This window comes from Molothrus ater, chromosome 13, assembly GCF_012460135.2.
Source record: "Molothrus ater isolate BHLD 08-10-18 breed brown headed cowbird chromosome 13, BPBGC_Mater_1.1, whole genome shotgun sequence".
NCBI classification, from domain to species: domain Eukaryota; kingdom Metazoa; phylum Chordata; class Aves; order Passeriformes; family Icteridae; genus Molothrus; species Molothrus ater.
In genome coordinates, this window is record NC_050490.2 from 2,722,906 (window position 1) to 2,740,787 (window position 17,882).

The following is a 17,882-nucleotide window of genomic DNA, read 5'->3' on the forward strand; positions in this document are numbered from 1 at the left end:
ATCTTGCCACATAGTGATTATTTTCTGATATTCCTGCTCTCCTGACAGCTCAGTGGTCTTACGGTTGTGTTAGTAGCTCTTTGCCAGTTTAAAATAATCTTTTATGGTTTGAGGAAATCAAATTAATAGGTGAAGTTCTGTCTGTTGGAGCCAAATATGTGAATTAAGTCTGCAGAGGGGGGATGATGTGCTGAAATGCTGTGGAATAAAACCTTCATTGGAGCTGTTTATCTGAGCAGGAATTTAGGAGTATCATTGTGGAAATCTTGGAAGTTCAGGTGAGCTCCTGCTCTCCTGTCTGTCTCTTGTGGAAGGTGCCTTTATGCTGTGTCCATGGATGTGTCCTGTGGGATCCCTGGGGAGCACCAGGAGCTGGGCTTGTCCTGTCTGAGGGTGTTTGCACCACTACCTGGAGGAAAGGGAGAAAGGCTCTCTTAGTTCTTTGTCTCAAGAAAGAGGGTGTGTAGTGCATGAAGTTCATTTAATTCCCACTATTTCCCATCTAATTGCCAGTAGTTTTTCTTAAATACAGGACGTTCCACATATTTTCTATGGGCAGGTGCTCACGGGAGAGGGACTTGGGTGCAGGTTACCTTGGCATGAAAGTTCTCCTGTTGGAGTTTAGATGCGACAGGGGGCAGTGCTGGTTTCTGTTCCATGCTCTGGTGAAGCTTGATCTCTTCAGGATGCTGGAAGAGCCTCCTTAGGCTGATGCTGAGGGCTGGAGAGGCAGAGGAACACCAGGTTTGTAGGTCCAGGTGGAGCTTTGGCTGTGGGACTCACAGCTCTCCTTGTCAAGGCTGAAGTGCTGCTTGCTATGTCCAGATCAGGGGATTTCAATGCAGAAAATACCCATGCTGCCGTTTTGGTGTGGGTAAAAGTGCCATAAATGAGCAGAAGTTGCAGATTTGGAAGCCTGTGTTCTTTGTATGGAGTCGTGTGTTGGAGGGACATTTGATCCTATTTATAAATAGCTTCTCAGGGCTCTCTGAAGAAGAAAAGAGTGCAGCTGAATTATTTTAGGAGAAAACTGTATAACTTCATTTATTTGTCTATCTGCAAACATCGGTGTGTTTTCCATTGTAGCTGGTTGCTCTGCAGATAAGGCAACGTGAGCTGCTGGTTTTAGAATTGGGACAATGTTTCACTTAGCTGAGGGAATAAAACAAATCAGGAAGAAGCATCAAATTAAGCTAAATCCTGCCTCCTATAACTGTTTGTAACTGAGTTGAGATAAGCATAAAAACTTGGATCTATACAGATTGCATTATTAGAAATAAAAATGAAGCTGGTGTCACCTAATTTTTAATAGGAAAGCTGTGATAGCTTATATACACCATTAAGATTGCAAATGAGATTATTCAGAAGCAGGAAATTTGTTCTGTCTCTCCCTGGTATTCTTGAAGTCCTTGGGATTGATAGGTATTTTGTTTTTAGAGGACAAACTGCTGCTTTGGCAAGTCCCAGTGGAGCAGAATTAGCAGTTGGTGGGCCTGGAGCTGCAGGAGGAGCCCAGAACTGAAGGGGTCTGTGAGCAGCAAGCTGGGAAGTGCATCCAGGTGCTGCTGCCAGGGATGCTCCTCCTGGGGAGTCATGGAGGGTATGGAAAGCTAAGGATGGCAGCACAGATCAGCTGGGTCCCTAGAAACAGCAGGTTGTCATTTGTTTCTGTTTTGTGTGTGCTGCTTGATTATTTCTAATTATATCCCAAGTTAAAAATAGAGCAGAAATATTCAGGTCTCGGTTACGTCCCAAGTCAGTTAAGCACCGGTGTCCCTGCTTGATGTTCCTGTTCCATATGGACAGGTTGCATATGGCTTTTGCACTGCATGTTTATTAGTCAGCTAAGAAAATTACTTGACTGGCTTATGAAGCTTTCCTAATAAACTAACACTTCAGTTTCAGAGTTGTCAGGTGTGTACACACCTGTGCCTAATGTGCATCACAGTGAAAAGCAGCAAACAAAAAGTGTCATAAAAAAAAAAAAGCTTGGCTTAGTTACCTTGTGCTAACTTATCAGTGTAAGTAAGGAAGTTACATATGGTAGATATTTCCTTATACAAATAAGAGTATTTGGTTGTTCCTGATGATAAAATGCCCTTGTGATTTACACGAGGTTAACCTTCAGCCAGAGATTGTCACAGAAGTCTGGAGACTCTGTAGGCACCTAACTGGAGTTTGCTGCATGGCCAAGAGAAGAGAATGATAATAAATGAGTGAGGAAATGAAGTGGGAGTTTAGGAAAACTACACAAGGAGCAGTGCAATGTTCTGCTTAAGTTTTGCTTTCAAGCTATAAAAACATTGAACTTGGGCAAAATCAGCCTGAGTGTCACAGGGCATTTGAAAGTGAATTTTATTATCATCACCAGTTTCATGGAGATAATTTGGTGTGTAAAATGTGTGCCAGTGTTTGTAGCCAACTTTTCTAAGCATGCAGTGGTTTTACAGATGCAGGATGTTTAAATGCACTTTGCATTGCCTATGAGGAGGTATAACTGGAGTTGTTGCTGTAACTGGTTACTGCTGGTTTCCCATGAGGAATCCGTGCTGATCTTGGGATGTCACTTGGTGGAAGGGAAACTCCACTTTGGCTTAGCTGGTTTGTAGGGGTCCCAGTGGCTGCAGGGCCCAGGTTGCAGCTTCCATGCTGGATCCAGAGGGATTTTTTACCTTCCTCCAAGGGTTGTGGACCGTGTTCAGCCCCTGAGAGCTCCAAAGTCTGGGCGCAGCCTTTGGGAATGGCCATGGAGGCACAGGCCCGTGTTTGCTTCTCTGGTGTGCCAGGCTGAGACCGGAGAGCTGCCTCAAACACCGCGGTGCTGCTTGGATTGTCTGCCAGAACACACCTCTGGGTCTCCAATATTGAAACATAATGCCTGAGGCCATTGATTTTTTAAAAAGGCAGAATAGTTCTTAATAGAGCAAATGCCTCAGCGCAGTGGAAACAGTCATATTTTACTGATTGGGTGCTATTGATTTCGTCCTCCAGTGAAATTGCCAAGATGAAAGTGGTAATCCTGATTAATTCCATATAAATAGATAAGCCTGATTTGTATGTGTACAGTTGCAGGGTTGTGTAGGAAAACTGAAAGTCTGCTTTATATGGTCTATTAGGTGCTTTAATTTCCAGGGTTTTTACCATTTAGTATTCATGCAGAGGAGCATCTTAATTTTACAAAATAAGCAGACTATCAATTTATGATAAATCCTTTTTACATCAGTTAAAATATTTTTTTTTCCTCGTTAAAGCTGCCCTTACCAAAGGCAATGAAGGAATTGGAATATTCTGCTGCTAAACTTTCTTGGGATTTTGGGTAATTCCCTGGAGTGTGTAACAACCACAAGCTGTTTGATTTGTGCAAAAAGAGAAGAGGTTTAATTTTAATGAAAAGTAATAAATTACTCTAAAGGAATTTTTTCTTTTTGCATCAACACTAAACTTAACACTTCAATTGTTGCTTCTGAATGTTTTGGGATTGGGTGCATGAGTAGGAAAGAAATGACAGCTAAATCCATAAAGGTACTGTTCACACAGGACTGCCCATCTTGGGAATTCACTGGGGTCCAAATACATAAACTTGGGTATTTTTTAACGGCATCACTGATTCTCACTGCCAGTCTCTGAACTTTCCTGGTTCAACTTTGGGTTTGCTGTTGTGATATGACCAAGACTGAGTATGGCATTTTTGGGAAGGAATATAGTGGTCATTCAGTCATTTAACAATATTTTATATTCCTATTCCTCTGACATTCTAGCTTTCATAGTTTTCCAGTGAGAAATTTCATTTTCAGTTGATTTAGAAGCAGTGAATTGTACAATGGAGAGAGCTTTTTTCCCCTCAAAGTGTGTTGTTCTGCATATGTTAGCTGTGAATTTTCTTCTCTGTGGAGCTGTTTGTGCAGCTGGCTTGGTGCTGGTTACCACTGAAGAAATTCAGATGTTCTGCTTAGCCTGAATTTCTTCATTTGTCCATTTTAATCGATTGATCTTCTTTTCCTTAGTGCATTGCAGAGGTTTTAGCTTGTATGATGGACTGTTGCTGATGGTGTGGGTTTTGATGACTCAGTTCTTTTGGGTCTCATCAAAGCATGGCAGTTTGGTGATAATTTTTGGTATCCTCTAGTCATACAGTTTTGTTTGGAGATCTTTTAAAAGTGGAAAGGCTGTTTTGTGATTAAATTACCCACTAATTCATCTCTCTGCTCAAAGAAATGGTGCACTACTGTCTGTTGTAGTTAGATTGGATTTTAATTGTTATGTATATGGGTGTGAATCTTACTGTGTCTTTATTATGTTTTGTTTTGTTATTATCTTAAAACCCACGTCTTTGTACTTCTGCCTGCTGATCCCTTAAAATTTCCCTTTGTCTCTCCTAGTAGGCACCTATGTACTTGATATCCTTTGGGTTTTCAGTGCTTCATCAGTACAGCTCTGTTGGACTTTGCCATCTGTTTGTTCTTTTAACTTTCTTTTTGGCTTAGAAATTTGCCTAACTTACAAGAGGGTTTAATTCTAGCTCATATATATGGAGTCCAAATATATTCTACCTTTGTTTTTGTCTGATGCCTGTCTGGGATGTCTTGGAGCTGTCAGGGTTTGTGACACTGGGTCAGAGCATGTGTCAGTAGCCAGCACAGTTGTCAGCTGTTATTATTACGATACTTTGATGAATTTATCTTGTTTGATGTGTTTTTAACTCGTGACATGTGTCCAGTGCTGCTGCTGACCTCGGGGTGAGCAGCACAGAGCAGGCTGTGTGCTGAGGGCTCTACCAGGGCAGCCTTAGCTGCTGTTTCTTGCCTGTTGACATATTTAAGTTAGACTTGAGATGGTTTTGAAGAGACATTGTGCTTATCTACAGCTTCCATTTGTTTCATGTTCTGCATGAGTTTCCAGCCACTTAATGAGTGTTTTTCTGGGCAAGTTTTGCTTTGTTTGTTGTGTACTTTACAATGGTATTTTGAGCCATGGTAAATCTCAGTTTGTCTTCATGTTTATGTGACACTATGAATAGATACAGTATCTTTCTATATTTTAGATTGTGTATTTATAACACAGCACTGCTCCCTACATTGTCTGGGTAGTAAAAGCTCCAGCTCTGATTGTGTTGGTTCCATTTCTTCCTTTCATCTTCCTTTTGGCAGAGCCACCTTTGTGTTACTGCCATCACTAACAGACTTGAGCACTTGGAGGCAGCTTCCAGGTTTTTTTCATTCCCTAGTTCTCAGTGTAATTGTCCCACAGCTTGCTTCCACTTGGACTGAGATGGAGTCAAGCCCTGTATAAGCTTCATCTTTCTTGGCTTTCCTCTGTAGTCAATGAGCCCGAACATCTCCTCTTAACACGGCTCTGTGGTTTGTGCATTGAAACCTTATAATGTAACTGTAGTGAGGGAGGGAGAGCCACAAATAGAGGTGTTTGGATATTCCTTCTAAAAGTAGAACAGCCTGCCAAAAGTCATTTAAGTCATTAGACCTGTCATGACTTTTAAAATTGAGAAGTGGAGTCTAGCTTGTCTTCAGAATTTTGAGAGAGGTCACATTACTTTAAAAAAACAAACAGAAGAATCACAGAGTCATTTAGGTTGGAAAAGCCCTCCAAGATCGAGTCCAGTCATTTCCTCAGCAATGCCCAGTGCACCACTAAACCATGTCCCCACATGCCACACCCACATGTCTTTTAAATAACTGAATAATTACTTGAAATTATGGTTGTTGTAGTGTTGTGCATAGCAGAGAGGAAAGTTGGGTGTTAACAAGAAGATGAAATATTTCCAAAAGTGATTTATAAAGCCAAATGTTCCTGTTTGAAAACAGGCAAGGAAGGAAGTGTAAAAATCTGGAAATAAAGGCAAACTGCATCCAGCACCATTTTTTGCTGTGATAGAACACCTCAGCAGTTTGTAGTACGCTCCAGTGCCATTGGGATTGGAATTTTTAGTGGTGGGCTGTCAGTGCTCACCTTGCAGAAAATCCAGGTATTTTGTTATTGATCTGTGAGTCTTCCATTAGAAATGTGCTTGGCCAGATAGGAAACACAGGCGAGATGAAGTCGTAGCCAAGTGTTAATCCTATTTTGGTGTTTAGTTTGTGTTTCAAGCTGGCAGTGCCACTGCAGTGAGGAGTGCTGTGCCCTTCCTTGGCTTTCCTGGGTGTTTGTGGAGGATGTAGAGAATTGGATCGGATCCCTGCTCCTCTGCCTGCATCAGTACTCGTGCTGCCAGAAGGGACAGGGGGACATGGGCACAGGGAACGCTGCCACTGCTTTTCTGATGGGGGGGATTGGCATAGGATTGGAGTATGAAAAGCATTGGGAGCAAAATAACATTGTGTCTCTCATGTCACCATTTCAATCTTTAATATTATGTATTACAGCATATAGATTCCAGATCTATAGACTGAAACTTTCTCAGAAACTGTGCATTATTTATTAGCAAATTCATTGAAAAACAAATGTTTCATAAAAGTTCATTTTCAGATTGGTAACGAATTCTCAGTTCAGCTTTAATTACTGCTTTGGTTTGGAACTTTTTTTCCCACGCTGAAATTTCATTTGTTTGTCTGGTTCTGAAGTGGGAATAAAGCTACATGTTTCATCTTAAAATACTTAGCCTTGAGGGAAAAAAAATGCAAAACTGCCCAACAGGTTGTGGTTTCAGGGAAGGATGGAGGCCTGACAGCTCTGAATACACTCAGTTGCAGCAGTCCAGAGGGAACCTCGATTGATGATGCTTGTCTTGTGTAGTGTATCATTTTTAACAGCTGTACTGGAGCTTTTGGGGGCCTGGACTTTCACAGTCATCCCTGTATCAGTAATGAAGTCCTGGAAGGGCAGCACTTCATGGAAACCTGGTTGGAAGCCTAAGAAAACTGTTAAGTGTTGCAGGGTGTGCCAGGTTGTGAAGGGAGATGGGAAATGCTCTTGACAGCCAAACCAGCCCCCAGGAGTGAGGAGAATGGCAGCCAGGTGAATGGCTCAGGGTGACATGGTTATTTTTTTCAGGGTAAAATGAAGTTGAAATGAGTGCTGGGGCTGTGCATGTCCTGGGGAGCTGAGGAGGTGGAAAAGTGCTCTGTGCCTGCACTGGGCTCTGTTGTGCTGTGTTCTTGGTGGGTCTGCAGAGCAAATAAGGGACAAAGTGTTTTGATTTGTCTTGGTTACCCCTTTTTGCTGAAGGAGATGTTGGTGATGCAGAGGTAGAAGTCATGGGGCTGACAGACCAACCTCTGCCAGCCCCTGTAAGGGTGCAGGGCACTGTGCCTTGCTTGTGGTGAGGGGACAGAGTCCCAGGGATTCCAGCTGAAATCCAGCATCTGTTCTTACTCATTTGCAACAGCAAATTTAATACATTTTATGGGACACTATTTTCATTAGCATTAAGAGCTTTTAGAGACTGCACCACAGATTTTGGGTGGGACAGCCCTCCATCATTTTTCCAAGCTGCTTCCTTTTCTGGAATCTGACAAGGCTTGTCTTCTGTTTGAAGTGTAAAATAGCTTATTTATCCAAATCTTCACATGTTCTTGTTTGCTCATACCTACTTCAGGTCTTCAGAGCCTTCATTTTAGGTTCTATAGTTCTTCTGTTGCTATGGATTCTTTTTACTTCTCTCCTTATTTGAAGTTATGGTAGGTTTTGAAAAATACTTGGATAGTATGAGATAAGAGATGGTTGAGATACCTGCAGTGATTTGGTAACCAGCTTGTGTTGTGGGTTTATGTAACTTTTTGGAGATGTGGATGAAAGAAAACCCACACAAACCATAACTGCAGAAAGTGGAGTGTCCTGGTGGCACAGCTGGAAAACCTTGGCAGTTCCACTGAGTGTGGGTTTGTGTTCTCTCTAAGTGCAGATATATAGGATTTCTTGTAGGTGATGTAAATGTTGTAGGTCTGCTCTAAATTGAGGGGCCAGAATCTGCAAGGCAACACCACAGCATGTGAATAGAGGTTTTTGTATTTCACATCTGAGACTTTTGGAGGGGAAAATTGAATTCTGAATGTGGAAAGAAGAGAACCAGGCATCAGAGGCACCCAGAGCAGGATGCAATGCATTCCACATTCTAGGTAGTGCTGGTTAAAGGCTTTCCCTGGTTCAGCTCAGTTGGAATCTCTTGTGCTCATGGTAACAGCATGAACAGCCCCAAATCTGAAGTGTTGGTTTTCTAAAGTAATGTTTTCCAGTTGTTTTCTTTGCTGTTGTTGCCAGCTTTTCATTTCACTGAGGAAATCAGTCTGAATGGAAAAAGCCAGCATCGACAGGAGCTGGAAATCTGTGCTAGATCTGATCTCTGTGTGCAATCTGCTTTGTGCTGTTTGTGTTCTCTCTGGAACTTCCTGTGGAGGCACCACTGCTCAGGGCTCGAGCAGAGCTTGAGCCTGTGCTTTGGGGTTTCAGCTTTGCTTTCACATTCATCCTGGGCACACTGTAGAACTTTGGCAATAAGGACCTGTAAGAAGGAGATTTTTGCCTTTACTTTTGTCTTATGTGATCTTAAGCATTTTCTCCAAGTTTAGCCCATTCAAGACATCCTTGTTTCTTCAGAAGGATTTGAAAGGTTATCAAGTGCTTGTTTCTGTTATTACAGATGAATTTATGGAGCATATTGGTTGCTTAAATGGAATTTAGCTCCTGTCTTGTGAGCAACTTCATCATTCTTAAACTTGGGTGCTGAAGGCTTCTTGGTTATTGTGTGTGAGCACAATGAGTGGAGGTGATGGTGTTCATTAAAAAATAAAATAATAGCTGGTCTTTGTAGGTTGTGCCTCAGTGGTGGTACTGAGAGCCTTGTGGAACCACTGCCAGGTGCAAAGCTGGGTTCACTGCCCCTTTGACTGTGATTGCCTTGGGATGCCAGCTGGATTGAAGGAGTGAACTCCTCCAAATCACCACACAGTCAGTGACCTACCATGGTACTGGCATCTGAGTTCTTGGAACTTGTGCAGTCTTTCAGTGGAGTCAGTGGGTGGTAGGTTGAGTTGATGCTTGATAGCAGTAACCCAAAGGCTGAAAATTTATTTGGGTGACTCTTGTCCTACAGCAAAACCTAGAAGTGGTTTTAAGTTACAAAGTTTTAAGTACCTTTCAGGTACTGCTGGGGTAGGGCCAGTCTGTTACCTGTTCTGCATGTTACTGCTGGTTTTCTTAAAACTTGCTCCTAAGAGGTGTCGGAAACAGGACTTCACCTTCTTGCAGGGCTATCCTGGGCTGCTGTGTGGGTAAGCAGCCATTACCCATCCTCTGCAAAGGAGCAGGAATATTTCTGTTTTCAGGAAGCTGTTACAGCTTTTTAGGCAGAGCTTTGGAATTCTACTAACAAGAAGCCTGTTTGCTTTATTGCCTGGAAAAATCCTCTTCAGGCAGTTTTCCTAGAGATTGATAGGCAGGTGTTAGATGCTGACCAAACTGGGTATCACTGTAAGAGCAGAGCCACATTTAATTCATTCTTCAGCCTTTAATGATAATAACAGTTACATTTGTGCAGACTTACAGCAGTTGGAATCAGAAACATCCATGCTCCTGCTGTAATTGCTTCTATACCCTTCCAAGGCTGTAACACAGCCTTCAGTGGTGGCTGTGCAGATGTAATTTCATTTTGAGGTGCCATTTCCTAAATGCTTTTAGAATAAAAAAATGTAATACTTGTTTCCAAGCCTTGTGATCTGCATGTGAAGGGAAAGATGGCTCGAGGAATGGAATTGGAATGGTCTCTGCAGGTGTGTTACTGCTCACTGTGAATGAGGTGGGGTAATTAAAGAGGGAGCCTGAACAGACCAGTAGGCAAAACCCAACTTTTCAACCCCCAAACCCTTTAGTTTATGTAACTGTAACTGCCCTGCATTTTTGTATACAAACGAGCACACGCATGACTCAAAACCTGATTAAGATAGTATAAATATTTGACAAAAATAGCTCATAAATGCTATCTTTGAGCAGGCTTTTGATGCAGGAAAGGAGCAGCTGGACAAATTTGCATTTACAAATCATTTACCTTAGGAGAAAGCTCAAGTTCAGTGCCTTATCACAAAGGCATTGCACGTTAATTATTTATCATGTGCTTTGATGCTGGGTTCTTGCTTTAATAAACCGTTCTGGGGGTGGTGGCTGCTGCTCCTTTTAGCTCAGCTCCTCCCTCCCCTCCCCTCTGGGTAAACCCTGCAGTGCCTTTCCTCGGAGTTTGCCTTCCAAATTGCTGCTAAGTTGGATTTCACAACTTTTTGTTAAAATTAGAAATGTTTCTGTGATATGTATTTAATTGCTCTGCCTCTGTCATCCCTGTGTCTAACTTTGTAATCTCTATAGAGATAGAACTGGACCTGATTTAATACCTCTCTTTTACATGTTTTTGCACTTTCAACATTTTCTTTACAGAAAACGATCAATAAAAATGTTTATCATGGAAGTCTGATTAGAACTGTCTGTGCCATCTGTACTTGGCTTAAAAGTAGAAATTTGGTGGTCTCAGCACAGAAAATGTAAACTGTTCTGGTCAGTAGGACAGTCACTTCAAGCTTGTAAATTCTTGAGAAACTGCACTGATAACTTGGAGATCATTTTGAGCATGACTGTAACACCGTGTGAGATCTTTCTGAAGTTGCTTCATGGTTTTTGGAGTACAAAAATAAAGATTTTTCTTAGACTGTACTTCTGGAATGTGGACCTCTTGTGTCATCCACAAGCTAAACTTAAATAGCAATTAGGAAACTGTAATTCTTGTAGTTAAAATCCGTGTTGGAGTTTTAATCAGAAGTTCTCTGTATAGATCTGTTTTCTGGTGGCTTTTGTTTTCAAGTCTGGTAAAATCCTGTGTTTCCCTTTGCATCCCCCAGCTCCCAGTGTCTTTGGGAAGGTGTGTGAGATGGATAATGTACACACAGCCCTGGGTTTGTTTAGGTTGGAAAAGTCCTTTGAGTTGCTGAGTCCGGCTCTTGCCCCAGCACCGAGCCGTGTCCCCAAGTGCCACACGCACACAGCTTCTAAATCCCTCGAGCATGGGGACTCCAGCCCTGCCCTTCAGTGACTGTCCCTGGTACCCAACCTCAGCCTCCCCTGGGCTGCTGTTTCCTGGGGACACCCTCTCTGCCCTCCTGGCAGGGCCTTGTGGAGGACAATAAAGCGTCCCCGAGCCTCCTTTTCTCGGGTTTTGTGTCTGGCTGTTGATCCCCGGGGCTCTCGGAGGGTGTGGGGGCTGTGGGGCTCCCGGGAGCTGCTGTGGGGAGGGGACAGTTCTCTCCCTCTAGCCCAGAATTGTTACGGATCACGTGTATGCTCTTTCTGGCTGACAGCAATTAGCTTTTCAAGTAAACATTGAAAGGATTTTTAAAGATGTGAAAAGGAGTATAATTAAGGAGAATGGTACTACCTTAATGTGGCCTGGAAGCCACACTGGGATTGAATAATTTTATTTAAATATATTTGCTTGGCAGAGGAGGTGAATGCTGTAGTGAGGGCCTCCTTCTTCAGGACCGTTTTCTTTGTTAGCCTGGTGCTTGGAGCCTTTCTCAAGTGTTCCTCATTGTAGAAAAAATGATTTTCCTAATTTTTTTTTTAAGCACTTTAACCCTTGAGCACTATGTATGAAGTTGAATAGGAGAAGAATAGAGTAGCTGGCTGTGCCTGTGCCGGGGATGGAAATAGGAAGAGCTGTTTTGCTTTCTAATTTCGCTTGTTCTCGTGGTTTTTTTCCCTTAGTGTAAGTGCCAGAGCAGGAGTCTGCCCTCCTTAATGAACACTTCCAAACGCTGGCTGCATCCCGCAAGAATGTGAAAGTACCAGCGAATTTTTAGAGCTCTTCATTTGTCAGCGGCTCAAGCCGCACCGTTGGCGCTGGAATTGGGGGTCACTCCCGCTCCTGTGACCCCCCCAAGCCGTCGGTGCCTTTCGTGGGCAGGCAGGGGATGTTGGCGAGCCGCTCTCTTGCCCAGGGCTGCTCTAATCCCCTCGGGGATATTTTCATTGCCTGACAGAGCACAGGAATGTCTGAGGCCGCCGCAGGGGCTGGGGAGAGCTCTTGGAGCGGCGGCCCTGCCCTGGAAGCGGCCGGAGCCCGGCGCATTGTCCCGGCCGGGAGGAGGAGGAGGAGGAGGAGGAAGAACCCGCACCCGCATCGCGCTCTTGCGGCGCGGGTAGGGCTGAGGGTGGGTGTCTGCAGCTTGCTTTGCCTTTCTGTAAGGCTGGGCACAAAGGACCCGCGATTCCAGCCTTCACCTGCAGCCACCCCTGCCCTGCCCTGCCCTGCCAGGCCAGCCCTGGCTGCTGGGAGTACCAAACCCGCAAGTTCTCACTCTGGTAAATTCTAGAACGACTGAGAACTCCAACTGCTGCTTCCAGCGTGGCTGTCACAGACAAAGCTTTTCCCAGTCCATTGTGGCAGCTTTTCTACGTGGTTATTGTTCTTAATGCACGCTTGCACTGGAATCGTTTGCAAGGGAAAAGCTGTTTTGGTGATCTGTACAGAGAAATGAATCCTGATTCTTACACGTTGGGGGAGAAAATGTGTACTGTGAGAGCTGAGTGGGTTTTGTTACCCCAAAGTCAAGTGCAGAAAAGCCTTGAAGATGTAAATATATTCAAATTCTATTTTAGTCAACACAATTGCGACTTGCATCAAAAAAGTAATTTTTTATATTTATGAGCCTAAACAGTTCCAATATTATTCTGAAACACTGCAAAACACGGTGTTGTGCACAAGTTACAAGGAAACGTAGCTGCTTGCACTTGATGTTGTTTATCCAACCCTTACTCAATGTTGTAGCTCTTTGATGTAGCCTTTGCTTGAAGAGTGTTCTGAATTTTGCTGTTAGATGGTAATGATGCCAATATTAAGTCAATTCTTTCTGAGTACCTGATCAATATACAGAATTATTTTTTTATGTGCCAGAAATTGATTTTAACACTACTTTTCTCTCTCTAGCTTTCCTGGGTTCTCAGGACATTATTATGAGAAACAGGTACAAAAATGTCTTTTACACAGGTATTAGTTTTGTGGCATGGTACAGATCTGACAAAGGAATTAAACTTATTAAGTGTATAGTCATTGCAAGGATTTTTCATGTGGGCTAGGCAATCTAGTTTTTAATATATTAAAGCAGGAGGTTTGTGGGAATATGGCACAGGATGTCTTGAAAGCTCCACAGAAAACTCTGTAATTATGTTCACTAACTTAGAAGAAAACAACCTGTGAATTTGACTCGACAGCTTCTGTCAGACACAGATGTCACAAAAATATCTTAAGTCCTTGTTTGGTACATTTGCTGGACTTTGTGACCCATCCAGAAATCTCCAAGGCATCAAAACGTTGGGGTCCTTCTTTAAGTGGCATCAGGTAGAGACAGAGGGTACCGTGCATACACGTTTGTGCTGCTAAATTTAGAACAAACCCTAACATTAGCTCAGAGACTCAGATCAAACCAGTTTAAAAACCAGACTTGTCTGGTGCTGTGGGGTAGCCCAGATGAGCTCACTGGTGTCTCCAGTGCTGTTCTTGGGGTTGCTATGCTGCTTGTTTTGCAGAAAACTGGAAATTAAAATAAGATGTCAGTCTTTTCATAACCGTTCTCATATGGAAGGAAATCGACTTGGCTTGTTACTCTGACAAGTGGATTTTATTGTAATGTGTTGGTGCACTGTTGTTTTGTGCACGTTAAACCATTCTTATGCATATAGTCTGGTCACATAATAGTTTATTCATCACTAAAATTGTTCTGGAAAGTGCAGAGCTACCAGCAATTGTCACTTCCCTGAGTCTTTCTGAATGGCTTGAAATCACTCTGAACTCTTGAACTGTCTTTTCTTGTTCCTCTGAATATTAACCTTATCACTTGAGAAAGGAGCACAGTTTGGGTGCAGAGAACACGCAATACTTCATCCTTTCAGTCCCCCACTTTTACTTTGCATGGAAATCAAAATACAAAATTGCAAAAGCCAAGGGTTCCCACGTGACTGCAGGGTGTAAGGTGACCTTCTTGGCTCTGGTCCCAGTCCAGGAATGTATCGTTTCTTTGAGTTAGACTTTGAAACAGGTATTACTTTACAATTTAATTGGCTGCATACATCTCAAAAAGGATATAAACCAGTGGGTTTTTCCACTATAGAGACATAAAGGCTTGTTTCACAGGAGAGGAGGCATAAACAAGCTGGTACAAGGAGCCCTGTATGAACTGAGCTATACTGTATACTTCAGGGGGAAAAAAATAGTCGGAATTTTTTTTTACCTTGTGGGTTTTGGCAGTGTAAAACAAAACAGTCAGTGTTCTCTTATAAAGCTGAAGAATTCTTTTATATCTTGAAAACATATTTAAAGACCCCCTCCCCACGTCTTTGTGGATCGCTGCAGATGTTGTTCAGCCTTAATTTTGCTGGAGGTTCTTCCTCAGTGTGGTCACTGCTGTGTTTGGTGCGTGCTGGTGACAATTTCAGAGCTGGGGCAGCAACCAGCTGCTTTGAAACCAAAGGCCACTGCCAATTAGAGACAAGAAAAAAGAGAAATTCAGAACATTTTGAGCGGTAAAACCTTTGTTTTGGAGGTTTTTTGCCTTTTCTCTTTTTTTAATAACTGAAAGTGATCTAATTAGTGTCTGTAGCTGGATCTGAAAGGCTTTTGCTGACCTATATTCAGACCCCTTTCATCAGCTCCTGTGTGGGGAAGATCTCAGTAGCAGTTATTTAGCAGGAAGGAGCCAGACATTGCAGGGAGGGTGGATAAGCCTCTTAGTTCTTTGAATCTTGTTTTGCTAGTTGTTTGTTCATTCCTGCCTTCAATATTTGTGGCTTATCTGCAATTTTAATCTGACTTTACTGTTTTGACCCTTCTTTCTTTGTAATCTGTGGCTTTTAATGTCTAAAAGGTCCTAAATATTTGATCAAAATAAGACCTAATTCCCCTTCTGAAGGAATAAATCACTTGAAAAGTGGCAGAAAGAGAAACCATATGCAGGGAAAATGTAGTTGGAGGGGAAAGATAGAGCGTGCAAGCAGACCCAATCAATTACTGAGGCTTGGCACTAATGTTCCCTCTGCTCCCCACTCAGCCACTTGCAGGCTTCTGGTGCAACTTGGGGAGTTTCCATTAATCTGTTTGACACTGAGAGCTCTGGGCACAGAGCTTGGGCCTGGTTTTCCTGTCCATCTCATCTTGTCCTGGGTGCTCCATTTGTGCTCCAGGTGCTCTGCTTGTTCCTGTGGCAGCCGCCCTGGGCTTTGTCTGGGATTGTTTGGAGCAGAGGGCAGGGATCTATCTCAGTTCCTCTGTGGTTCAGAATTCCAAGGAGGATGTTGAGGTAATGTGTGTCCTTCCTAATGCTGATGGAGCAGAGTCTTCCTGCTCTCCACGTTTCACCAAAGAGAATTTGTTAAAGCTGATGATGAAACCACCTCATCTGAGTCATTCAGACATGGGACTAGAGGATAATCTTTCTCCTCTGAACTCCTCAGGGCTGCAGCACTTGACATCTTTAGAGCTCCTTAACAAAGATGATAAGCAGCCTTCATCCTGGGGCTGAATTAATCAAACTGATAAATGCCCAAAGGAGATGCAGGTTTGGGTAACATCCATGGCAAAATAGCTCCTAGTTATTTGCTGGAAGAAAGACTTTTAGTCATGAGGTTTTTCACTTGTGGATTTGGTTGCCAAGAAAAAGTTGGAAAAAAATTACTAGAAATTATCACTGTTCTCCCATTTTACAAAATGTCATTTTCAAGCAATTCCTGACCTATTAGCTCCTGGAAATTTTGTTTAATCTTATCTGAATATTTACTGGCCAAGTAGTTAAAATATTATTTAAACACAGGCTATCATTTATAGCTGATTTTTTTTTTTAAATAAAAGCTAAATATTTAAAGCTGAGCTTGCTTTAAAGTCAACATTTATATTAATGCATAACTAAATATTCTGGCAGCACAAGCCTGACATTTAAAAGAAATTCATATGAGTAGGAAGGGGGAAATCACTGGATAAGCACTGGCAGTTGAGTTTAAGTAGTAGCTGGATTCTGACAGACATCAGGCTTTATGCTGCTGTAAGGAAAGTTCAGTGGATACTTCATTCAACCCTAAAATATTCATCAGAACAGGAAAATCGGGGCAACTGTGTCTCCTGCTCAGTCTGGGAGTGAAGAGGAGCGTGTGGGAAGTGCAGATCACAGCAGCTCGCCATCAAAGCTCTGCACTCCCAACCAGAGAGGCTTTTGTTCAACACATCTCCCATCTGCACAACATCGCAAAACTCAGAGTCAGGAGCCTTTCATGTGTGCTGTTTAAAAAGACTCAAACAACACCCAAACAACTTCTCCCTGTGTTTACAGCATTCCAGTTAATTCCCCAGAAAAGCAGCTTGACACTGGTATTAAGTAATTTTAAGTCATAAATATTTCTTTTGAATGTAATAACATGTGAAAAGTAGTACAGATGGGTTTTAAGCAGTCTGATGTATATAAAATATCTTTCCTGCTCCAAAGATTAAGGTTTGGTGCTGTGATTATGGGTTATCATCATGAAAATGATCAGCCTGGCCTCGAGGGGAGGAGCTTTGTAATAATAGAGTGATGATTTTTAGAACTACCAGAGGATGGGATGACCCAGTAAAACTGTTTTCTTGTTTTTTCAGAGTAACAGGATTAACAGATCGATCCAAATAGATCAATTCTTTAGTCTGACTAAGCATTGAAAGGCCACCACCTGTGAAATCCTCACTGTGAAGTCCTGGTGATCTAATAGTTCTACTTTCAGGTGGAGCACTTCTGTGGAAAAGAAGTCTGACGGAATTTTTAGCAAGTAACTGATACATGACACAATAAGATCAGTTGCAGGTAAAATTGTGTCATGTAAAAACAAAACAAAAAGGGTGTGTTACACGTGCAGACACATGGCTGTTTTGGACACGAAGAAGAGGGGGAAAAACAGGAGTTTGGAGCATGAGGCATCAGATTAAATGTGTTGTGAAGGAAATCCTTCTCCCCAGAATGACTGTGGTGATTTACTCCATGTTCCCCTTCCCCTTTCAGACTCATTCCCCAGCCTGTTTTTCCATTTGTGGTCGGGTGCCCTGCTGCTTTCAGACAAATAAAAAAAAGCCCAAGATGTTGGGCATTACCTGACCAGTTCATTCCTTTGCTCCTCTTTGGAGTGAGAGGGTTGGCCAAAAGAAAAACCCATTGTTAGGGAGCCAGGAATGGGTCTGTGTGTGCTGTAGGAATGTGCTTTTAGTATTCTTGGATAACTTGCCTCTCAACAAGAATTGTTGGTGTTGGAGCTGCAAAGACTGAATCAGCTTCCTGAGGGGAAGCAATTGTAAAATATCCAGGAAGCTGTTGGGAAATGAGAACTTCTGCTCCTGCCTGCTTGCTCTGGAGTGCTCAGCTCCCAATAGCAGCAGCCACTCAGCTCAGGAAAGTGGAGCTGTTTGCAGTGGTAGAAAACTTTCCTGTAGCCTGGCTGTCAGAAATGTGGCATCAGGCACTGTTCGGCTCAGGCCCTTGCAGGGGTTTGTAACCACAGGAGAAGAGCAGCTCCTGGCAGATCTTTGCAAGGAGGACTCTGCACTGCTCAGAGGAAACAGTCTCACTGGCATCATTTTGCTTGTTGGTCCAATTTTGGTTTTGAACACCAGCTTGTCAACTTCACTGTACTTCTGGCTGGGAAAATAGGCAAACCAGAAAAAACAGCCCAGGAAGTGCTGGGAGAGGCAGGTGTGAGAAGGGGCAGAAGTGAACGTTCTGTGTGTGACACCTGCTTTGCCAGAGGCCCCCTGGTTTTCCTTACTGAGCTTCTCTTCATCTGCAAACAGCCTTACAGTGGGGGCCTGTATTGTGCTTTCTCCACTAACACCTTTTATCAGTGGCAGAGTGACATTAAGTGGTTTTTGTTGGTTTTTCCCCTCTCCC

At 42.9% G+C, this 17,882-nt stretch overlaps 1 protein-coding gene across 9 annotated transcripts in view; it reads left to right on the top strand.

Moving 5' to 3' along the window:
• NEO1 (neogenin 1) overlaps positions 1 to 17,882 on the top strand; it is a 178,479-nt gene that overhangs the window by 1,579 nt on the left and 159,018 nt on the right. The gene's annotated exons all lie outside the window — the stretch shown is intronic.